The sequence below is a fragment of the Pelobates fuscus genome, chromosome 9, assembly GCF_036172605.1.
Source record: "Pelobates fuscus isolate aPelFus1 chromosome 9, aPelFus1.pri, whole genome shotgun sequence".
In the NCBI taxonomy this organism is placed as follows: Eukaryota; Metazoa; Chordata; class Amphibia; order Anura; family Pelobatidae; genus Pelobates; species Pelobates fuscus.
The window spans coordinates 143,583,724-143,606,744 of NC_086325.1; positions in this window are offsets into that span (position 1 = coordinate 143,583,724).

The following is a 23,021-nucleotide window of genomic DNA, read 5'->3' on the forward strand; positions in this document are numbered from 1 at the left end:
AAATTGTATTTTTGTGTGTGCACTGTTCCTTAATCTATATTTTGCATACATTTTGCTCTCTATGGCAGCACCATTGCTGTAAAATGCATGTCTTGGGTGTGCCCTCAACTCCCTTTTTTAAACGTCTAAATAGGTCTCTCTTTTTAGAAGAACAGTCTCTGTTTCGAGCCCAAATCTCTCTGTGCCTCTTTTCTAGGAGTTCCATATTGCTAATGTGTCTGAGTGTGTAACAAAGCTCCACGACAATAATACTCACAGTCTTTAACACCTTAAGGACCAAACTTCTGCAATAAAAGGGAATCATGACATGTCGCACATCTCATGTGTCCTTAAGGGATTAAACTACAATAAATGTGTTTAGAAATCAGTCTGTGTAAATAGGATATAGTACATAGTTCTTGTTCTAAATTACATTTCAGCTGCATAAATTATTAGTAAGTCACCTCAAATTTCTCAGAAGAACCCCTAGCTACACCCCCACTCACACCCCTAAAATTAAAGTGTCCCTCTCAGTGACGTAGTGTGGGTTGCAGTGTCCGGGGCAAGACAAGTATTGCAACCCCCAACCCGTGGACTGTTAGCTTAACGAGCGCCTAGATAGCCTCGCTCTTCCTTCCCTACCCCCCTCATCTCCGTAATGTGTATGAAAGTTGCTTTGGGTAATTTTTCAAATCCATCTCACGCCTAAAGTAATGTGTATAGTCCACAGGCATTACTTTAGGCATGAGGTGGTTATGACACCATTTAATAGGCATCTACATAATGCCTACTAATAGCGTGATTCCGACGGTACCTTCAAACTGGAATCAGGCTTTTAATAGGCATTATAATTCACCGATAATGATTACATGTAGACAGTATGGCTGTAATTAGCAAGAAAATTACGGTAAAATGTTACATTGCAACTTTTATACGTTGAAAAACTTTTTAGATTGTTCGAACATTGGGAGATGTTCTGTGTGAGGGGAAGGGAGCACTATATTTATTATTTCTACTTTCTTTTTAAATGTTGTGTCCCTAAGAATTTTGCACTGAGGGAAACTGCCACTGTGGCAGCCCTACGGGTGCGACACCACGGGTCCCTGTTTTTCCATTTGAAATGATGGGAGCTACGTGTATTTTTAGAAGCATGTGGGAGATATATAAGCAAGTACAACATCATACCTTTAAGCACAAAACCATTTGTTTTTTCTTGTCTCTGTGTTTGGCAACATGTGTACAAATTGGTTTTATACGTAAGCAACAAATAAAAGCCTCAGTGTGTAACTTTTTAATCTCCATTTAAAGAAAAAGGAATAGAAAACACCACACTGAAACTAGTACATTATAAACACTGCAACTAATTGATGTGGTTATGGTGCAATGACAAAAATATGTAACGGTGAAAAAAAAAAGAAATTGTGAAATGAGAGTGGTAAATCAGTGGTCCACTTTCACGTTTTTGCTTCCAGATTTGATACTTTGGTTTTAAATAAGATTTTACTTTGAATTCTCTATATAGTGAATTACAATGTCTGTGTCTTTTTTTATGTCTTATTGGGTTTGGTGCATTGAGAAAGCCCACACTAGTGTTGTAGCAGCGTGACCACAATATTTCCCATTTATTAAGTGCATTTTCATTATTAATTTTTGTGTTTGTGTTTTTTTTTTTAGTATCATGGTGCAATGAGTCTATATGTGCGGTCCTTCAATTTTCTACATAAGCATTTGGAGCAATTTGGATGCTCTCCATCCAAAGCCACCTCCTCAGCCTACGTTTCAGCATTATGAGTTTGAATCTTCCCAGCCGGGTTGGCAATGATAGACAGAGCCCTGTTGGCGAATTAGCCTGTAGTATATGTAATTTGTGCATTATACGCATGGCTGCAGTGGGGTCAGGTTAGGGGTGCAAGATAGTACTTTTGTAGATCCAAACTAAAGCAGTTTGACAGAAAACAAGGGACTGCGCCCATAGGCTCACAGCACCATAACCCCTACAATGAACTGGCACAGAATTCTAGCACAATAGAACTAATCTAAGTAATATTTCATAATTCCAAGCTTTATATTATACTTGGAGTATATTCATTCATTTAGGAATCGTGCTTTAACTGTTTAACTCATATTTAGCTGGACTTGGGGAACTCTGCAATACTCGATCTGTCATATAACTGCCTAATTTCTCTCCTGCATACGGTTTTATTAGCCAACTAAGAACTGGAGGTTTATAATAATTATAATACATTTTCCATTCTAGGTTTCATAAATATGGTCAGCACTAGATTCAGTGAGATATGTATTCACTTAAACAAGGGACTGCGAAAAATTGACACAGGAATTGCAAATATTGGGCCGATAGCGCCAATAGGAAAAATAGTCGAGAATTTATCTAGTTATGCTATTTTGGCTTAGAATTCTTGATTCCTCAGTTATTCCTCCACTTTTCTCAATTTCATGAATAACTGCAGATTTTTGGATGCAATTCTTAAATAAATAATTCCCACCTTTTATATTTTTGATAGCATCGCCAAGTAAAGATTTGATTTTCTCCTTGTATCCTTTGCACAGGGTGGGGGGCCGGGTGGGGCACGTGGAAATGTCTCGTGTTTCTCGCTAAAAAGTTTTTGTAGCTGAGATACTTTATCCTAAAATGTTCAACAAAGTTAGAATTTCTCCACAATTTACTGTTTAGTTAATAAACCCTCAAAAAAATAGATTCCCGTCTTCAATACTGCAAAGATTGTTTTACTAAAAGCCAACATATTTGCATTTCTAGAAAACAACTACCAAATTACCCGTTGTACAGCGCTACAGAATATGTTGGTGTTCTATAAATGCTAACAATACTTAATGGTGTTGCAAAATATTCTTCTCAATTCTTTGCCGAGATACAGAGTGACTTTAACTCAATTGACAAATATCTGCCACAATGTGCGTAGAACCTTCCAAAAATTAGGCACATTAACTCTGTACCTGTTGCAAGGTTTGATTCGTGATAGCTCCAATAAGACTTTTCTACACATAGGTATAGAAGCCACAAAAAAAGTTTCAACTCTGCAGTTAAACTAAAAAAAAATAAAAAAAATAATTGACCTTAGAGTTTTAATATATAGCTCCAAAGGCAAATACAACAGTGCCACCATGTGACAATCCTTTGCATTGCACGGGCTTTGGATTTTAGTAAAACATTTTTTTTGCAAAACTCCAGCAGCAAAAATAATTGAATGTTTAGAGAACTCCAAATATATAGGTGCTTTTACTAAAATATAGTCATGGGGAGGAATCAGACCTTAAAGGGACAGCTAACCACCATAAATCACCACCACCATGTTTTTTTTTGTTTTATCAAATCACTGTTTATCCATACATTTTCTCAAAGAAAAGGGGAGATAGCTCACTGATTTTGTACACTGTAACCACTGCACTGAGACATGTATGTCTTGGTAGATCTACACAAAGGACACTTTTGTATTTTTTTTTTTTTTTTATTTGGGCAGTGATGTGTCCCTTTAAGGCCAAAATAGCGTAACTGCAAAAAATTATTTTAAGCCTGTTATACTTTGTCCTAATTACCATTTACTTTGAATTTGCATTGAATTCTCATTTTAACCCCTTAACGACCAAACTTCTGGAATAGAAGGGAATCATGACATGTCACACGTCATGTGTCCTTAAGGGGTTAATGAACAACCTTAGTAATTTCCAAATGTTTTGATATAACTTGTTATATTTTGTCTCTCCTAAATTAGATTTTTTTTTTTTTTTTTTTTTTTAAGTATTCTCCTATATCCGTGTGTAAGACAGAACATAATGGATCATTATTACTGGCATTTTTAAAGTAACATCCTATTCAACAGCTCTGTACAGTTGGGGAAAAAGAAGGTACAACATACACAGACCAATAGAAAAGGTAGAGATGGCCCTGCTCATGAGCTATGATCTAGTCATTAAATGTTTATACAAAGTACTTAGCTATATAGCTTGTTAGCTTACAATCTAACAGTAAATAATGTCAAAGGAGTAGTATCAAATGAATATGAATGCCTAGTTAAGCCAGGTAAAGGTCTCTGACAATATTTAAAGGGACACTATAGTCACCAGAACAACTACAGCTTATTGTATTTGTTCTGGTGAGTATAATCATTCCCTTCAGGCTTTTTGCAGTAAACCCTGTTTTTTTTCCAGAGAAAAGGCAGTGTTTACATTACAGCCCAGGGATACCTCCACTGGCCACTCCTTAGATGGCTACTAGAGGTGCTTCCTGGGGCAGTGCTGCCATTCAGTGTCTCCACCCTCTGCATGGAGACACTGAACTTTCCACATAGATATGCATTGATTCAATGCACTTCTATGAGGAGATGCTGATTGGCCAGGGCTGTGTTTGGCTTGTTCTGGATCTGCCCCTGATCTGCCTCCTTGACAAGCTCAGCCAATCCTATGTGAAAGTGTTGTGATTGGCTCAGAACATAACTTCTGATGATGTCAGCCAAGCAGGAAGATCAGGGCCAGAGCCAGCAGCAGACTAGAATAAAGGTAAGCTTTTAATATATTTAGGGGGGCCAGGTGGGCTTGATGGTAGTTTAAACACTATAGGGCCAGGAATACATGACAGTGTTTCTGACCCTATAGTGTTCCTTTAAATACTTTTTGATAATCTTTACGAAAATCCTGTTTGAGATTTTTCTACATAATCTCAGTTTCTGAAGCTGACTTATAATGTGTATTTCAAAACAATGTAACAGCTCCCTTGGAAGCCATCATTGGTTGGTGCAAAGCATTGTGGGATTAACCCATAAACCAGGAAAACTGGAACCAGAATCCATGTTTACTGCCAAGCCACCATGGTGTGATCAAGAATGTGGCACCAAGACTTCAATTTTATTTACAGTGGACATTTTCCTTTTTTTCAACATTTTCAACATTACATCAGACATTTTACATTGTAAGTCTTCATATATTTTATTTAGTTTGTTATATTTTTAAAATCACCAATATTGGAATCTGTCTAACCTCTTCTTTAACATTTGTGTAAGTGCTAATAGAACTCCTAACATTATATGATGTATAGGGTACAGAGCAGGAAGATGCTCTTTAAAACGTGAGTCAAATTACATTTCCAAAACTACTTTTTACATGATCTGTTGTTGTTTTTGGACATCTTCTCTCATATTAACACTGCCACTAACTATTACCTGACTGAAATTTCTTTATTAAATGAATTGATTTGTTCATAATGCCTCTACTAGTTTTTACAAAGACTTGCACACTCACAATATTGTTCACAGTTTATAAGTGTTTCGGGAGGCACTCAGCATCTCATATTTGCAGTACAATTATAGTTTTATTTATAACATTTAGAGGCTTTTCAACAAAAAAAACATAACCATACCCCTTGGATTTAGGTTTAGAAGGCGGAGTGTAAACTTAGGACCAGTTAGTGAATAATTAAGCAGGACCTTCTTTAAATAAACACTCTAATAAATACATTTGTTTTAAACACTAGAGAGTTCCCTTTTACCGTAAGATTACTGCCACCCCTCATTAAAGGAACACACACTCTAAGCACCATAACCACTATGGCATGCTGGAGTAATTATGGCGCTAGAAGTGCCCTGGCAACCCCCCATTGTAAGTAGTCAAACCATTTTGAAACGGTCTGACTGCTACCTGCTGTCTGTTCACCAGGCTCTGCTCCCCACATGTACTACATCTACAGGAAACCCAGAGACTAGGTAGCTTCCATTAGCTCTCCTAAAATGAGCCCTCGTGACATAGGGAGATTTTAAATATCTCTTATAGTAATATGGGGGATCTGCTAAAAGAGGGGCAAAAACGATGGCTGCCTCTGTGTAGTAAGCTTAAAGAGACATTAAAGTACACAGAATGCACTGAATCTTTGTTCTGGTTGGCTAATGACACCTCTTAATTTTGATCTTTGAACTGTCTAGTAGATAACTCCCTTATTTGCTATATTTATGTGGGATTATCATATTTGAAGACACCATCTATCTGCTAAATAGAACCCTAATTTGCTATCCTTAAATAATGGAAATCACACATAAGGGTGCAAAAGAAGGGAGTTACCTACTAAACAGCTAAAGATCAAAATGAAGAATAACTCCCTTATTTGCTATCCTAATGTGGTATTACACGCCTCCCAACTGTCTTGAATTTGCAAGAAAAGTGGCTTTTGGGGACACCAGGGAACTGTACCCAACATTCATAGAGTGTGTGGTGAAAGTAACCTCGCCACTGGTACTTGGAGGGGCCTGCTTGCCAGCCTCTTGCCCCAGGAGTATGGGCCCTGCAAAAACACGTTAAAAAGTGACTTCCATGGAAAAACCAAACCACCTTTCTTGAAGCCTTGGCTCATGCTTGGGGGATGGGATAACTACACTCTTGGGGATTGCTATAGCACAATACTCCCCTGAGTATAAGCTCTTGTAAGAGCTTGTTCCTGATACGCTCTCTGGATTAGGAGAGGTCTACCCACTGGAAACTGGATCCTGGTCTTGGGTCCAGGGTGGGTGGAGGACGGTGAGACCCTGGTGCAGCTGCATTGCTGGAAGTGGGGTCTGCAGTGCTTAAGGTGTCTGGTGGAATGTTAGGAGTCCTCAGCAAGCACTAGGAGCATCAATTGGCGGAGGTACTCAGTCGGAGTGCCAGCGTTCCGTCACAGAGTGCATTAATAGACACACTTGCGCTATGATTAGAGCACTAGGACCCTGCAGGGAGCGCTGAAAGTGTGTTCCCTGTAGGGTCTGCCCTCAGTGTGCTGTCCTGACTGATGGACCCACCCATTTTCCGGGCCCCCTACGGGGGCAGAGGGAGTGACACAATTGCGTCAGTGGCCCACCCCTTTTCCTTCTCCCACTGGCATCTCAATTCGCAGGATGTTGGAGTTGGGAGGTATGGAATTGCCATATTTAAAGCAACACTGTCACCCTCCCGCCTCTCCAAAATGAGTATTTCATAATGGTATAATTCTGAAAGGGACAGGGGCTGTAAAGAGCTAGAGACAAAGGCATTGTAGCTTTAGGAGTAAAGGTTTTTATTTCTAACACTATCATGTTCCTGTAAACCAGGGGTGTCCAAAGATCTTTTAAAACTACAGTTTCCATGATGCTTTGTCATGCTAAAGGCATGTAAAGCATCATGTGAGTTCTAGTTCTACAACATATGGGGATCTATCTTTTGGGCACCCCTGCCTTAAACCATAAAAAAAACAAAAAAAACGAATACCTTAATAAAATAAGATATATTAACACTTCAGGTATCATAACATTGGAACGAAGTTGTTATGGTGCCAGCTTACCTTTAGGGGCTAAACTGTTCACAAATGGAGACCCTAGGGCACCACTGATTGGCTGAGAGCAGTGTCAAATAAAACACAGTATATTCCTAACATATGGGATAATCCCTCAATTGTCATAGGAACATGGATGAAGAGATAGACTGACAGACAGAGAGACGCCTCTAAAAATTGCAATACCTATAGATTTTATAATACTTTACTAGTTGCTAGCAGGTCAAGCCTTTGACAAAGAGCTCGGTTAATAAATTTGATGCATAAAATGGGAAAGGAACGACTAACTCGTTACATATGGGCTTTTAACTAGCAACCTATTTAAGGCAGCATTCCCTAGAGATCAACCCTGAGCAATAGATGGACTCGCACAGCAGCCTGCTTGGTTCAGCAAGCAGTCAAAGTTAAACCCTTTATCTGAGATATGGTTTTGTTTACAAGGCTGAATTCCCCCAGTTCATGGTTGCCATATGAAAGTCGCATGCACACGTTTTTAAAGGACATTTTCAGTCGATATTTTATGCATATTTTTTTTCTTTTCATGTTGTGAAAGACCAAAATTGTTTATTTGTTAGACAATGTATTCTGAGCAAATAAAAACCAAATAGCCAAGCTGCGAAACTACCTGACTTTGTCCAGTGTGATTCATCACCATTCACTGTTTACTGAATAAACCATATTCTGTCTATATTTTACTTTTGCTTTTTTTAACCTAATTAAGTGCAGTGGTTCTCAGCCCAGTGCTGGCAGTCCATTATTGCTGTGATGTTGTCTGTGGTTGGACAAATTTGAACAAATAAAGTCGAAGTGAAACTTCATCGTCATCACGTTAGCAATTAAGGAGTGCTCAAAAATGTTTTACAAACAAAAAAAGTGGAATCAGCACCCAAACACTTCATCATATATCTGTATAGGTTACAGAACTTGGGGTGTGCTTTTAAGCTTTCCACGTCCATACTCATTGGTTATATAGTGTAAAAAAAAAAAAAAATACATGGCATGGCACATGGGGAGTCCAGGCACCATAACCACTTAAATGAGTTAAGGTACCTACAGTGTTCCTTTAAAAATCAGATGTATGTGAGTTGACAGCCTAAGACATAAAGTGTATCAGTGAAATTCGTAGTCTATCTGCTGTTACATATTCACTCTCATGGTTGTCTTAATGATGAATTTTTTCATTTTAATACCTCAGGGGGCGATTAAATGGTTTGGGATTTGAATTGATTTAGGAATCCCTATCTTCTACTTTTATTAAGCATAAGACTTGGTACCCTGTAGTACATATTTGTACAGCTAACACCAATAAAATCACTGCAGGGAGAAAACTACAATGCCTAATATTAAAGTGATTCTATAGTGTTAGGAATACAAATTATAGTGCCCCCCGGTCACCCCCCTCCCTCATCCCCCCACTCCCAGCATGCAAAAGGTTAAAAACTCTTTACTTATTCACCCGATTCCCGCACTGATGTCCATTGGCTGTGGGCTGGTACTCCACCTCCTCCAATGTTATCCGACAGGGAGGCCTGATGCGCATGCACGACAAGCGCCACAAGCGCGTTAGACCCTTCCCATAGGAAAGCATTGCTTCAAAGCTTACCTAGGTGGATTTCACTGACGCTGGATGTCCTCATGCAGAACGTGAGAGGACGTCCAACATCGTTTAGCCAACCTGGAGTCCGTTAGAACCCAGGAAGTGCTTCTAGTGGCTTTCTGATTAACAGCCACTAGAGGGAGTCTTCTCAGAAACTGCAATATTTTACATGGCAGGACTAAGTGGGACAGGAACAAGAGAAAGGAAAAACAAATAGTAATACATAATTAAAAACATAGGCATTACTCCCACCATTTTAAATGGATAAAGAGGGGCACTATCATTTTAGGGTTGTGAGTGGGGGTATTACCATGGGGCTGAGCAGTTCTGGGAAATTTTAGAAGACAGTTACTAATAAAAATGTAAAAAAGATTTAAAATCATTTGGGATTCCTCCGCTTATTTTTGGGTTTAAAGGACCACTCTAGGCACCCAGACCACTTCAGCTTAATGAAGTGGTCTGGGTGCCAGGTCCAGCTAGGGTTAACTAATTGTTTTATAAACATAGCAGTTTCAGAGAAACTGCTATGTTTATCAATTAGTTAAGCCTTCCCCTATTTCCTCTAGTGGCTGTCTCACTGACAGCCGCTAGAGGCGCTTGCGTGATTCTCACTGTGAAAATCACAGTGAGAGCACGCCAGCGTCCATAGGAAAGCATTATGAATGCTTTCCTATGTGACCGGCTGAATGCGCGCGCAGCTCTTGCCGCGCGTGCGCATTCAGCCGACGGGGAGGAACGGAGGCGGAGAGGAGGAGGAGAGCTCTCCGCCCAGCGCTGGAAAAAGGTAAGTTTTACCCCTTTTCCCCTTTCCAGAGCCGGGCGGGAGGGGGTCCCTGAGGGTGGGGGCACCCTCAGGGCACTCTAGTGCCAGGAAAACGAGTATGCTTTCCTGGCACTAGAGTGGTCCTTTAACTAATAAAAATGTATGCATATACAATGTAACTTAGAACAAGAACAATGTATCATATTTACACAGACTTCTTTCTAAACACATTTATTATAGTGTAAAGCAGCGGTTCCCAAACTGTGTGCTGGGGCTCCGTGACGTGCACACAGGGGTGCAGCGGAATGTTTCCCCAGTGATATGATTATAGCACCGGGGAAACATTACTGCTGAACAGGGGCCTGGTCTGGTGCCGCAGTCCTTTAAGACCAGAGCCTTGTAATGTCGGCCGGCTGGGAGGAAATTACAGCATGTCACTTCCTCTCAGCATCCTGCAGGGAGACAGCGCGGGAGTAGGCAGCCGCAGCATGAGGGGAGTGTGAGCGTGTGTGTGTGTATGAGTTTTAGTGTGTGTGAGTATGAGTGTGTGTATGTGTATGAGTGTGTGAGTGAGTATGAGTGTGCGGGGGGTGTGTGTCAGGGTGTTTGTGAGTGTGTGTGTGTGTGTTAGGGTGTGCCTCTGTGTATATATATATATATATCAGTGAGCTTCGGTGCCTGCGCACACATCTGTGTATGTGCATCTTTGTGTCAGGGTGTGTGTTTTTGTATGTCAGCATGTTTATCTGTCTCATGGTGTGGGCATGTATCAATGTTTGTGTGTGTCAGGGTGCATGTTTGTATATGTCGGTTTGTATCTATCTATGTGTATGTGTCGGTGTCTATATGAATTTGTGTGCATGTGTCGGTGTATTTATATGCATCTGTGTGTTAATGTGCATGAATATCTGTGTAAGTAGAATGTAAGCTCGATCGAGCAGGGTCCTGTTCAACCTATTGTTTCCTGTAAGTTTATTTGTAATTGTCCTATTTATAGTTAAATCCCCTCTCATAATATTGTAAAGCGCTACGGAATCTGTTGGCGCTATATAAATTGCAATAATAATAATAATAATAAGTATATATATATGTGTGTGGTAGTATATGTGCATACATACACATGCAGTTAAACACCAGCACAACATACAAGCACACTCTTGCAATCTAACTCAAATATTACATACACACACCCCTGCATTCAAACAAAAAAAAAATACAAACACACTCCTTCACTCAAACACAAATGTGTCACACAAATGTACATCCGCATTTATAAGTGAACATTACATTCAGACACACCGCTGCAATCAAACATTACATACAAACACACCCCTGTATTAAAACACAATAACTATATACAAGCACCCCTTTAAACACCTACACTGTACATTGCACTATAACGCCAGTAAATGCCGCAGCGCTGTACAGATATGCAACCTAGAAATTTTGACTTGGGGTGCCCTGGAAAAATACTGCAATATTAAGGGCGCTGTGGACCTAAAAAGTTTGGGAACCACTGGAGTGAAGGTACAGTCAGCCACAAATACAAAGATAGCAAGTATCAGTTAAAGGCGCACCACATGCAACATAACTTCTACAGCCCACTGTAGTGATTATGGTGCCATCCCATGGTAAAGAATTAAACCATTTTTGAACTGTTTGACACGTACCTGGGTCTCTCAGGTTCCTGGGGTCCTTCCCATCTCTTCGATATCACTAAAGCAGGAGATCTTGTTCCACTTTAGTAATATCGATTTTGTGCAACATTTAGGGACATTCATTGGCTGAGATTGTCAGATTAATAGTTATGTTGAAATTGCGTTCTCAAATAAAAGCTTCTTAGGATGCATTGCTATAAGATATGTGTCCTAAAACAGCGTGCGCTCCAACATTGGGAGGAATGGAATTAGGACAGTGTGTAGGCAGGCATAGATGAGATATAGCTCAGCAGGTTTTTATTTTGTTACTGAAAGGTGAACTGAGATGTTTGAGACACATGCTTTGGAATCTCACAGCAGGAGATATAGAGTTTGTGTATATAGGGCAGCTGTGTTTCTGCAGTGGGCAACTTCATCAGATATGTTTGGGTGCGTGGGCCGCACTCATTTCACCGAGAGAAAATATGGCCTTTTAGCTATTTAATGCATGTTAATACTGGGTTAATACTGGTGCGCTTCTGTCTTCCTTCCCTCTGACCCTTACGCATGACTTCACACACAGGGTCGAGGAGGGATTATGCGCACTACACAATCTGCGGTGCTCTGTGACCCCAACGCTGCTTCTAGTTTAACTGACAGGTGCATGGCCAGTGCAAGGATTTTTGGTCCCCTTCCCCAGTTCTCAAATGCATCTTCACCTGTGTGTCCCTTAATTCCCCTCTTAACTTTCTTACCCTTTTTTGTGTATTTTATCCACTCTTTTGAATGTCTTACCCCCTTTAGTATATCTTATTCACCATTTTTTCCCCTAAGTGCGTTTCTTACTTTCCTCAGCCCCTGTGTGTCTTTCTCCCCCAGCACATTTGTGTGTCTCTTTCTCCCCCAGCTTGTTTGTGTGTGCCTTTCTCCCCGTCCCCAGCCTCTCTCTGTGTTTCCAAGCTGCCATCCCAGTTCCTTGGCTGAGATCATCAAGATCAATGATCTCAGCCAATCCAATGCTTTGCCATAAAAAAGTATAGGGAGGCTAGTGCGCATGCGCAGCAAAACACCATGTTTCACCAATCAGATGATCTCTATTAGACCATCTGATAGAAAGTTTTACTCTGCTAAAGCCGATTCTCGTATGGCAAAAAGGAGGGGAGGGGTGGGGAGGACATGGCATCCATACCACTTCATTTAAATGATGTGGTCTGAGTGCCTATAGTGTCCCTTTAACTGATAATGAAGAATATCACATTTCAGATTAAAACGGCTAAAGTGGAAAAAAAAAAAAAATTCTGTCCCTACAGAGCTATTCTGTACATAATTTTTTTTTAGCTATAAATTGCACTGAAGGGGTTCGGTGATTACATGGCACTGAGAGTTCCTGAATTGCCGTTGGCCTGAACACATGATGGCTAATCTTGGAACTGCACTTGTTTGCAAACTACATTCCCCAGAATTCTCAGCCAGCCTTAAGCTGTGCTTCGCAAAAAATCTGCAGCACGAGATAAGCCATTACTGTACTATACCATGAAAATCAAATTATAAATATATCTACTTTTAGGAGAGTAACACATCGCGTCCACAAACAGGCAACATTGTCCTTCACCTCAATGTCTCTTCCAATCCCTTGTTTCCATTGCGGTTGCTAGGCAACATTTGGCTACCACAGTAACGGCCTTTTGAGGATGTAGCGCTGGGTATATTTTAGTCCCTTGTTAGAACGGAGATGGTAAAAAAGCCTGCAGGGTCTCATTACCTGGGATTAGCATGAACAATATTCAAATCCAGCATGCTTCATTTCATTTCATTAGCAGCTGTTACCTATTAAGGTGACGTGACTCAGATTTATTCAAGGGTATAACTAAAATATACATGTAGTACCCCTAACTGGATCCTTGGACACAAGGTTACATGTCCTTTCCATTACTTCAATCAGATATTTCCGTGGGGGTTGTGTATAATGTTAAAAGTTCTATAAGTGGAAAAATCACTATGGAAACGAATGGAATGTTCCTGCTGATTGTTCCGATTTTAGAACACCTATATACACAACCCCTATATTTCGTGCTGGGCTCTGCTACGAGATTCCTAAGCATGCGTCTCAAACATCTGAGTTCAGCCGTCAGGAATAAAAAAAATAACCTACGGCGCTATCTCTGACAGAGCGCTGGCATTCAAAGCACATTTCGTTAGCATGTGCGCGGTTTTAGAAAAGCCGAATATTTATTTAAACGATCACACCATCAAAAGTGTTGTTTGTATTCATCAAGCCAATTAAAACATAGATGAACAGTTTTTTTACAATGATCATTTTAACACTTATTTTATAAACATTAAAGAGGAAACAAAACAATTTTGATCAAGTGATCAATATAATTTAGAAAAATAAATTATAATCTACATCTTATAATCAACCAAATAGGAGTTGTTTCAATAGGACACATAAATCCAGGTAGGAATCTCAACGGGAACAAGGTGGAAAAACTGTCCTTATCGAAAACTGACACACCAAGGTCACGCAGGGATGTCGAACATGCGGACCCCCAGATGTTGCTGAACTACAACTCCCATGATTCCCTGGCTATCTGTTTCATTGAAAGAATCATGGGAGTTGTAGTTCAGCAACATCTGGGGGGGCCGCATGTTCAACATCCCTGTGTAGAGGGTTAATTCTGCTGGAATACTACTGATAATAAATGGCAATTTAATTGTGAATCAAAAGTGTGATGTACCAACTACAAGGTTGCAATACACAAATAGTCAGGAAAGTTTATTGTAAAAAATGTAGTCCTAGCATAGTCCTAACCCAGAATGGGGGGATAACTCAGTGTGTCCGAAGAGTGTTTATAAAAAAGATGTGGCATGTTTATGTCTTGCGTGCCAACATAGAGGCCTTTAGGTGCCAGCTGTGGCATTCATGTTATAGTTTCCCCATCGCTGATCTATAACATGAGTGAAGAATTGGGAGCAATTGTGCTTGCTGTAATACCACATATGGCCACTGGAGGTGTCAGACATAAAATTAAATTTCCAGTTGTTCAATGCTTCCTTTACACAGTATTCTCTATTATTGAAAGTAGATCTAAATTTATTAAGATGGTCGGAACATCTTAAGGTTGTTAGTGAGTGATGAAAATAATTGTGGGGTGCCATATTTTCTGATCATTGCTTTGATTACCCCCGATATTTAAATTTACCAGACTGTCCTCCATACAACTTACAAACATAGGGAACATTAAACACATGAGACGTGTATACTGGTGGTTGTACTACCACACTACAGTTGTTAGAATTTATAGTGTTATCAACTGAGACCCCCACACTATCAGATTATTTCACTGTTTAGTTGCATAATTAAAAGGACACTCCACTGCCCGAATACAAAAATAAAAATCACTGTTTAGTAAATATACCCCCAATTAAAATATGCATGCATTAATTATGCATTTTATTATTTGGGTACATATCTAAAAACAGCTTGCAAAAGCTGCAAATCTCTTGCCTGCTGCCTTTGCCAGCCCTTCCCTTCTAACCCAGCCTAGACTTTCTGTGATTGTCCAATCACAGACTTCTCTCAATGATACGTCTTTGCAAGGCAGGTGCTCTGGGCAATGACCTGCCTCTTGAGTTTAGCTCCACTGAACTAAACAACCAGGAAGTAACAGGACAGTTGTCTGATTGACAGCCTTGAGGGGAGGGATAACAAGGTTAATTCAGAAAAGTACCAGTTTCTATTGATATATGATTTTTCTTTTAAATGGTAAAAAAGGACACACTCTAGACACATAAAGCACTTCATCAACTTAAAGTGCTTTGCAGGTTTGGAGTGTCCCTTTAAGTCCATAGGTATGTCAATTTAGACGCCATGTTTCATTGAAGAGGTTAATTTTGTATCATAATTTTTTATTCCAAACAAATTATATTATTTTATTATAAAATAATGGCAGCTTGTAAAAAGAGTAAATACATATATTTTTTAAAAAATGATTTGAAGTTGCCTGTAAATAAGAACAGTGACCGTCACACAACCTCTGCACGGTTATCCGGCTCCTGTGTCAGGGAATGTAAGAGACCATGAACGATGTATCTAAGCATGTGTGGAGCTGATAAGCAGGATTACACAAGGGGACGCTAAGTATCTTCTCACCTGCATCACGGTGCTCGCTATTCTTAGCAAGATACAGGCCGCGGAATCCATTCTTGGGCCGTTGCAGCTCCACCACCCTGCTGGAATCTGGGTGAATAGTGAGCAGCCTTGCAGCTCCTTCACTGGAGAGTTTTGTATGCTCGTTTTCAGTCTTAATCTTGTTTGCATTGGTGTTCGCCATCCTTTGTAAAGGCGGCCTGGTAAAGTGGATAAAACATATAAAAGAATGCAAGAAAATACGATCATACTTGCTGCAAAACATGCTTTGAGTTTCAGTTTTCTATATGTTTGAAATCTGCATATTATATTTGGGATAAGTCATTAGTTCCATATGACATCCGTGTTGCTCTCTTGTAGTCCATTCAATCTGGTTTTGTCTGCTACAGAGATAGCTCTTTATTTAAATGACGTTTGTACGGGCCAAGCACAAAGTTTCTTTAAATAAAAAAGAGAGGGATAGAGAAAGAGAGAGCGAGTATGTCTAGAACATATTCACTAATGTGTACTGTTTGGAATTCAAAGCGAATCCAAACTAAATTTAAAATATTATGCCAAAATTAATTACGGTAACTGAAACCACTGCTGACTGCAGAATTTTTTCGAATACACCAATTTTGGAGTAAAATTTAAAATTACTTTTCAATTGACCTGCATTTTTTAAAATTCACACATTAGTGGAAAAAAACGAAAATGAGAGAGAACCAAAAGAGAAATATCCAAATTCGGACCATGACAGATGTACTTGTCATGCTAGGTTCAATTAAATATATCCCAGGTAAGAAATCAAACCATTAGCAAACAGTTTGACTACTCACTTTGGGACGTACCAGGGCACTGTAGTGGTTATGGTGCTTGGAGTGTTCCTTTAAGCTATATTATATAATTAATTGCTTTGAGAACTGTTATACGCTTACATGCTGCCCTTGGCTGTAGATGGACGCGGATGGGTAAACACTATATAGTCGTCCTTGCTCTCTCTATCACAGCCGTCTTTTGAGAAAATAGTATATATGGCTGCTCTCAATGGGAGACCAGTAATAGGCTGAGAAGGTCAGTGACACTCTTAACTAATCGCCTGTCAAAACCGTCCTCATACTGCAAAGGAGCAGAGGAAACATGCCAGGGGCAGCTTTTTTCGGCTACAGAGGACCAACATAGGTGTTAAACCGTTAACGTAAAGGGACACTAAAGGCACCCAAACAGTTTAGGTGTATAGATCATGCCCCTGCAGTCTCACTGCTCAATTCGCTGCCATTTAGGAGTTAGATCACTTTTTTATACAGCCCTAATCACCAGGGACGTGTCTATCGCGAGGCAAACAAGGCATCTGCCCCCAAACGCCCAGACATCTCCCTTGTTTGCCTCGTGTTCTGGGGGGCTTAAGAGTTGGCTGGCTGCCCACTTTTGAACACCCCCGAGGCTGACAGCGGGCAGCGAGGGAGCATACTCACCTGAGCTCTTCCTGCTCAGCTCCCTCCGTGCCACTGTCAGGGTACCTGTGGTCTCTACCTCCAAAAGAGGTAGAGACTTAGCTGTTCCACCATCCAGACGGTCTGATGACTCCCTTCCCCGCGGTCTATCCGGTCATGCAAGGCCGGCCGCGAGGGAGTGACTGCCTTTTACACCATCTAGGCAGGAAGTCATCATCAGGACACTCCCCCGGATCGACCTGTCAGTCAATTGCTGCAGGACCAATCAGGACGTCTCGGAGGTGTGGTTACTGCTCTGAACAGGGTATTTAACAGAGCTTCCTTCATTAGCTCATTGCCCTGTCGTGGTTCTAGCTTGTTCTAGTCACTCAGTGCTTGTGTATTCTATTATCCCTTTTGGTTTTGACCCGGCTTGTTTACCTTACTCTGCTTATCTCTGTTACCCTTGATTCGGCTTGTCTCTCGCTTACCTGTCTTCTGTTACCCTCGACCTCGGCTTGTCTTTGACCATTCTATACGGTACTACTTACGTTAGTCCGGCCATTCTAAGGTCCGGTATACGTATCTGGCTACTGTTTGTACTCTGCGTGTTGGATCCCTGTCCCGATCCTGACATTACGACAGGGCCAATGGATCCTGCAAGTACAAACAGTCAGCTGGCTTCTCCTGATCCTAGGTTTGAAGCCATGGATCACAGAATGGATCAGATGGCGCTTGCGCTACAGGCTCTATTATCTCATGCCAATAACCCACCAGAGGAGATACGTAATACCCCTGTTTCTCCTGTCAGTTTAGGTCTAGAGGTAGCCACAGTGGGTGCTTCTTCTCGCATTACCCCCCCAGTACGCTATGGTGGGGCTCCTGAGAAGTGTCGTGGTTTTTTAAACCAAATTAGTATCCACTTTGAATTGCAACCCCGCTCTTATCCTACAGATAGGGCAAAGGTATGATTTATTATCACCCTACTTATTGAGAAAGCTCTGAGATGGGCCAACCCACTATGGGAGAACGATAACCCATTAGTGTATAACTATAACGCATTTGTAGCTGCTTTTAGAAGAACATTTGATCCTCCAGGTAGAAAGGTTAATGCAGCCAGATTACTGTTGCGCCTGAGACAGGAGAACCGAACACTGGTGGATTATGCACTAGAGTTCAGGTCTCTGGCGTCAGAAGTCAAGTGGAATGAGCAGGCGTATATGGATGTATTTTTGAATGGCCTATCTGAAGTAATCCTTGATGAGGTTGCTACCAGAGAACTCCCTGAGAATTTAGAAGATTTAATTTCGTTCATCTCTCGTATAGATGAACGTTTAAGAGAGAGACAGAACACTCGAGAGAGGAACCGGAGACCTTCTTTTAGGTTAGCCCCCGCTTTTCCAAGTCCTGACTCCACGGTATCTTTGCTTCCTGAACCTATGCAGATAGGTTATACCTGCCTCTCTGAGGAGGAAAGACAGTACAGGAGAAGAGAGGGTTTGTGTATGTATTGTGGAGCCAAGGGTCATTTACTCTCGAACTGTCCTAACCGTCCGGGAAACGCTTGCACCTAAGTCTCTCTAGAGGACAAGCCTTGGGTGTTTCTATTTTGTCCTCTACTCCTTATTATAAAGATCACAGGCTTCTGCTACCAGTTTCCTTAACTTGGGAGAAGGAAGTAGTAAGGGCTATGGCATTGATAGATTCCGGTGCTGCTGAGAATTTTATCGACCAAGCCTTTGCTATTAAGAACAATTTCCCATCCCAGCTAAGGGAGACACCCTTGGCCGTTGAGGCCATAGATGGTAGACCACTACTAGACCCTGTTATCTTTCGTGAAACCATACCCATTAGTTTAAATGTTGGTATCCTACACGTGGAGAATTTATCTCTTTTGCTCATTTCATCCCCTTCCGTTCCCATAGTTCTGGGGTACCCATGGTTGAAGAAACATAACCCTATTATCGATTGGGAGTTAGGGGAGATACTCTCGTGGGGCCAGGGTTGCCAGGATAGGTGTTTATGCAAGGTTTCTCCATTAGCTAATGTTAACATACCTGAGACTCCTATTCAGTCCACAGAAAGACAGATACCAGACCTTTACCTAGACTTAAAGGCAGTATTTGACAAGAAGAATGCCGATTCTTTGCCGCCACACAGGCCATTTGATTGTAAAATTAAGCTCCTACCTGGGACTATGCCTCTGAGGGGCCATGTATATCCTTTGTCTGTTCAGGAAAACTTAGTTCTAGAGGAGTATATTCGGGAGAACTTAGAAAAGGGATTCATTAGGAGGTCTTCTTCCCCGGCCGGGGCTGGGTTCTTTTTCGTTAAGAAAAAGGATGGCACGCTGAGACCTTGTATCGATTACCGAGGCTTGAATAAAATAACTGTCAGAAATGCCTATCCTATTCCACTTATTACCGAGTTATTTGATCGTCTTAAGGGCTCCAAAATCTTCACCAAGTTAGATCTCAGAGGGGCATATAATTTGGTGAGAGTCCAGCAGGGACACGAGTGGATGGCGGCGTTCAATACTCGGTACGGTCACTATGAATACACAGTTATGCCGTTTGGACTTTGCAATGCTCCTGCAGTATTTCAGGATCTGATTAATGAGGTACTTAGGGAGTTTCAACATGATTGTGTCATTGTCTACCTAGACGACATACTGATACACTCTAGGGAGATTGAAACTCACCATAGACAGGTCAGAGCGGTATTACAGAAACTTCTGCAACATGGTCTATACTGTAAATTGGAAAAATGCAGCTTTGATCAGTCTCAGATAGATTTTCTTGGTTACGTGATTTCTGGGGAAGGTTTTAAGATGGACCCTGACAAACTCCAGTCTATTTTAGATTGGCCATTACCTAAGGGACTCAAGGCTATTCAGAGGTTTATTGGTTTCTCCAATTATTATAGGCGCTTCATTAAGGGTTACTCGTCTATTATTGCGCCCATTACCAATATGACCAAACAGGGGGCAGAAACTAAGACATGTACTCCTGAAGCTCTCGCTGCTTTCAAGAGGCTCAAAGAACTTTTTGCTTCTGCTCCAATATTAGTCCATCCTGATACGACTTTGCCGTTTCTACTCGAGGTCGATGCCTCTGAGACAGGAGTAGGTGCGGTTCTGTCACAAAGATTAGCGGTAGATAAACCATTACACCCGTGTGGTTTTTTTTCCAGGAAACTTTCTGGGGCTGAGAGCAGATATGACATCGGAGACAGGGAACTGTTAGCAGTCATTAAAGCCTTAACCCCTTAAGGACCAAACTTCTGGAATAAAAGGGAATCATGACGTGTCACACACGTCATGTGTCCTTAAGGGGTTAAAGGAGTGGAGACATTTGTTGGAGGGGACCCTACACCCTATTACGATTTTGACAGACCACAAAAACTTGTCATATATTGGGGAAGCTAAGCGCTTATCCTCTAGACAAGCTCGTTGGTCCTTATTCCTGACTCACTTCAATTATGTACTGACTTACAGACCTGGTTCTAAAAACTCTAAAGCCGATGCATTATCTCGCCAATATGAACCTTCTACTGTACCTGAACCAGTTCTTTCTTCTATAGTTCCGAAGTGCAATATCATTGCTAATATGAATCTCAGGATTCATTCTCCATTACTGGCCGAGATCATTAAGTTGCAACATCTCGCACCTAAACAGACCCCTGCGGGTCGTCATTTCGTTCCTCCTGCTTTTCAACTGGAACTTTTACAGTGTTTACATAATAGCAAGATGGCGGGACATCCTGGTATTCGCAAAACTTACGCCTTGATCTCTAAGGACTTCTGGTGGTCTACTTTACGGAGGGATGTTGAGGAGTTCATCGCTGCATGTGAAGTTTGTACTAAAACCAAACAACCCCATACGCTTCCATGTGGACTCCTGCAACCCTTGGAGGTTCCAGAGAAACCATGGTCCTGTTTGGCCATGGACTTTATTGTCGATCTACCTATCTCTAAAAGACAGACTGTTATCCTCACCGTGGTTGACAGGTTTACTAGGATGGCACACTTCATTCCCCTGCCTAAACTTCCGTCTTCTCCCGAATTGGCAGAGATATTCGCCAAGGAGATTTTTCGCCTACATGGGATACCCTCTCAAATTGTATCGGACAGAGGCTCCCAATTTGTTTCCCGCTTTTGGAGGTCCTTCTGCTCTCAACTTGGTATTAAATTAAACTTTTCTTCTGCCTATCATCCTCAGTCTAACGGAGCTGCTGAACGTACCAACCAGAAAATTGAACAATATTTACGATGCTTTGTTTCTGAACACCAGGATGATTGGGTCGGTTTGATTCCTTGGGCGGAGTTTGCACACAACAATCTCATGAATTATGGTTTTCATCCGTCTATTCTTCCTTCGGATTCTCCTTCCCAGGGGGTGCCATCGGTTGATGTTCATGTTGCCAATTTGAGGAAGTTGTGGGATCAAACTCGACAAATCCTTGTGCACAACTCTATGTTGGTCAAGAAACACGCTGATAAACGTAGAAGGGCGGCTCCGGTCTTTGTTCCAGGTGATAGGGTATGGCTGAGCACGAGGAACATCCGTTTAAAAGTGCCCTCCATGAAGTTCGCTCCTCGGTATATTGGACCCTACAGGGTGCTGACCCGTATCAATCCGGTTTAACTCTTCCTAATACCTTACGCATTCCGAACTCGTTTCACGTTTCATTGCAGAAACCACTCATATGTAACAGATTTTCCTCCACAATAGCCCCTCCTCGCTCCGTTCAGGTGGAGGGTCAGGAGGAGTATGAGGTCAACTCTATTATTGATTCTCGAATCTCCCGGGGGAGAGTACAATATCTGGTTGATTGGAAGGGATATGGTCCTGAGGAGAGGAGTTGGGTACCTCAGGAGGATGTTCATGCTCCCCGTCTCCGCAGGGCGTATCACTCTCGCTTCCCATCTCGTCCCGGTTCATTCCGCCCGGTGGGCGTATCTGAGAGGGGGGGTACTGTCAGGGTACCTGTGATCTCTACCTCCAAAAGAGGTAGAGACTTAGCTGTTCCACCATCCAGACGGTCTGATGACTCCCTTCCCCGCGGTCTATCCGGTCATGCAAGGCCGGCCGCGAGGGAGTGACTGCCTTTTACACCATCTAGGCAGGAAGTCATCATCAGGACACTCCCCCGGATCGACCTGTCAGTCAATTGCTGCAGGACCAATCAGGACGTCTCGGAGGTGTGGTTACTGCTCTGAACAGGGTATTTAACAGAGCTTCCTTCATTAGCTCATTGCCCTGTCGTGGTTCTAGCTTGTTCTAGTCACTCAGTGCTTGTGTATTCTATTATCCCTTTTGGTTTTGACCCGGCTTGTTTACCTTACTCTGCTTATCTCTGTTACCCTTGATTCGGCTTGTCTCTCGCTTACCTGTCTTCTGTTACCCTCGACCTCGGCTTGTCTTTGACCATTCTATACGGTACTACTTACGTTAGTCCGGCCATTCTAAGGTCCGGTATACGTATCTGGCTACTGTTTGTACTCTGCGTGTTGGATCCCTGTCCCGATCCTGACAGCCACTTAATGAAGCTGGGAGCCGGAATATGACGTCACTCTGGCTCCCGGCATCACTAAGCGGCACACAAGGAAGCTGAGCATGAAGATTAAAGCTCCCTCACCGCCTACTCAGCCTATCCACACCCTGCCTGCCCGACCAGCAGCCCTACTGGACAGGTAAGTAATCCACTCCAGCTCTCCGAGGGAGGCTGGGTGGATTTCAAATTAAATTAAAAAAATAATAATTTGTGAGTGTTGGGAGAAATGTATATGTGTTTATGTGTCTGTAAGTGTGTGTATGTGTCGGTAAGTGTATGTGTCTGTAAGTGTGTGTGTGTTTATGTGTCTGTAAGTATGTGTGTGTGTGTCTGTAAGTGTCTGTGTGTCTGTAAGTGAATGTGTGTGTGTGTCTGTAAGTGTGTGTGTCTGTGTCGGTCAGTGAGTGTGTATGTGTCAGTCAGTGAGTGCGTGCATCTGTCAGTGCGTGCGTCTGTCAGTGAGAGTGTGCGTCTGTCAGTGAGAGTGTGCATCTGTCAGTGTGTGTGTATGTCATTGTCTCTCAGTGTATATGAGAGTGTGTGTCTGTCAATGAGTGTATGCGTCTGTCAATGAGTGCATGCGTTTGTCAGTGAGTGTGCGCTTGTCAGTGAGTGAGCGTC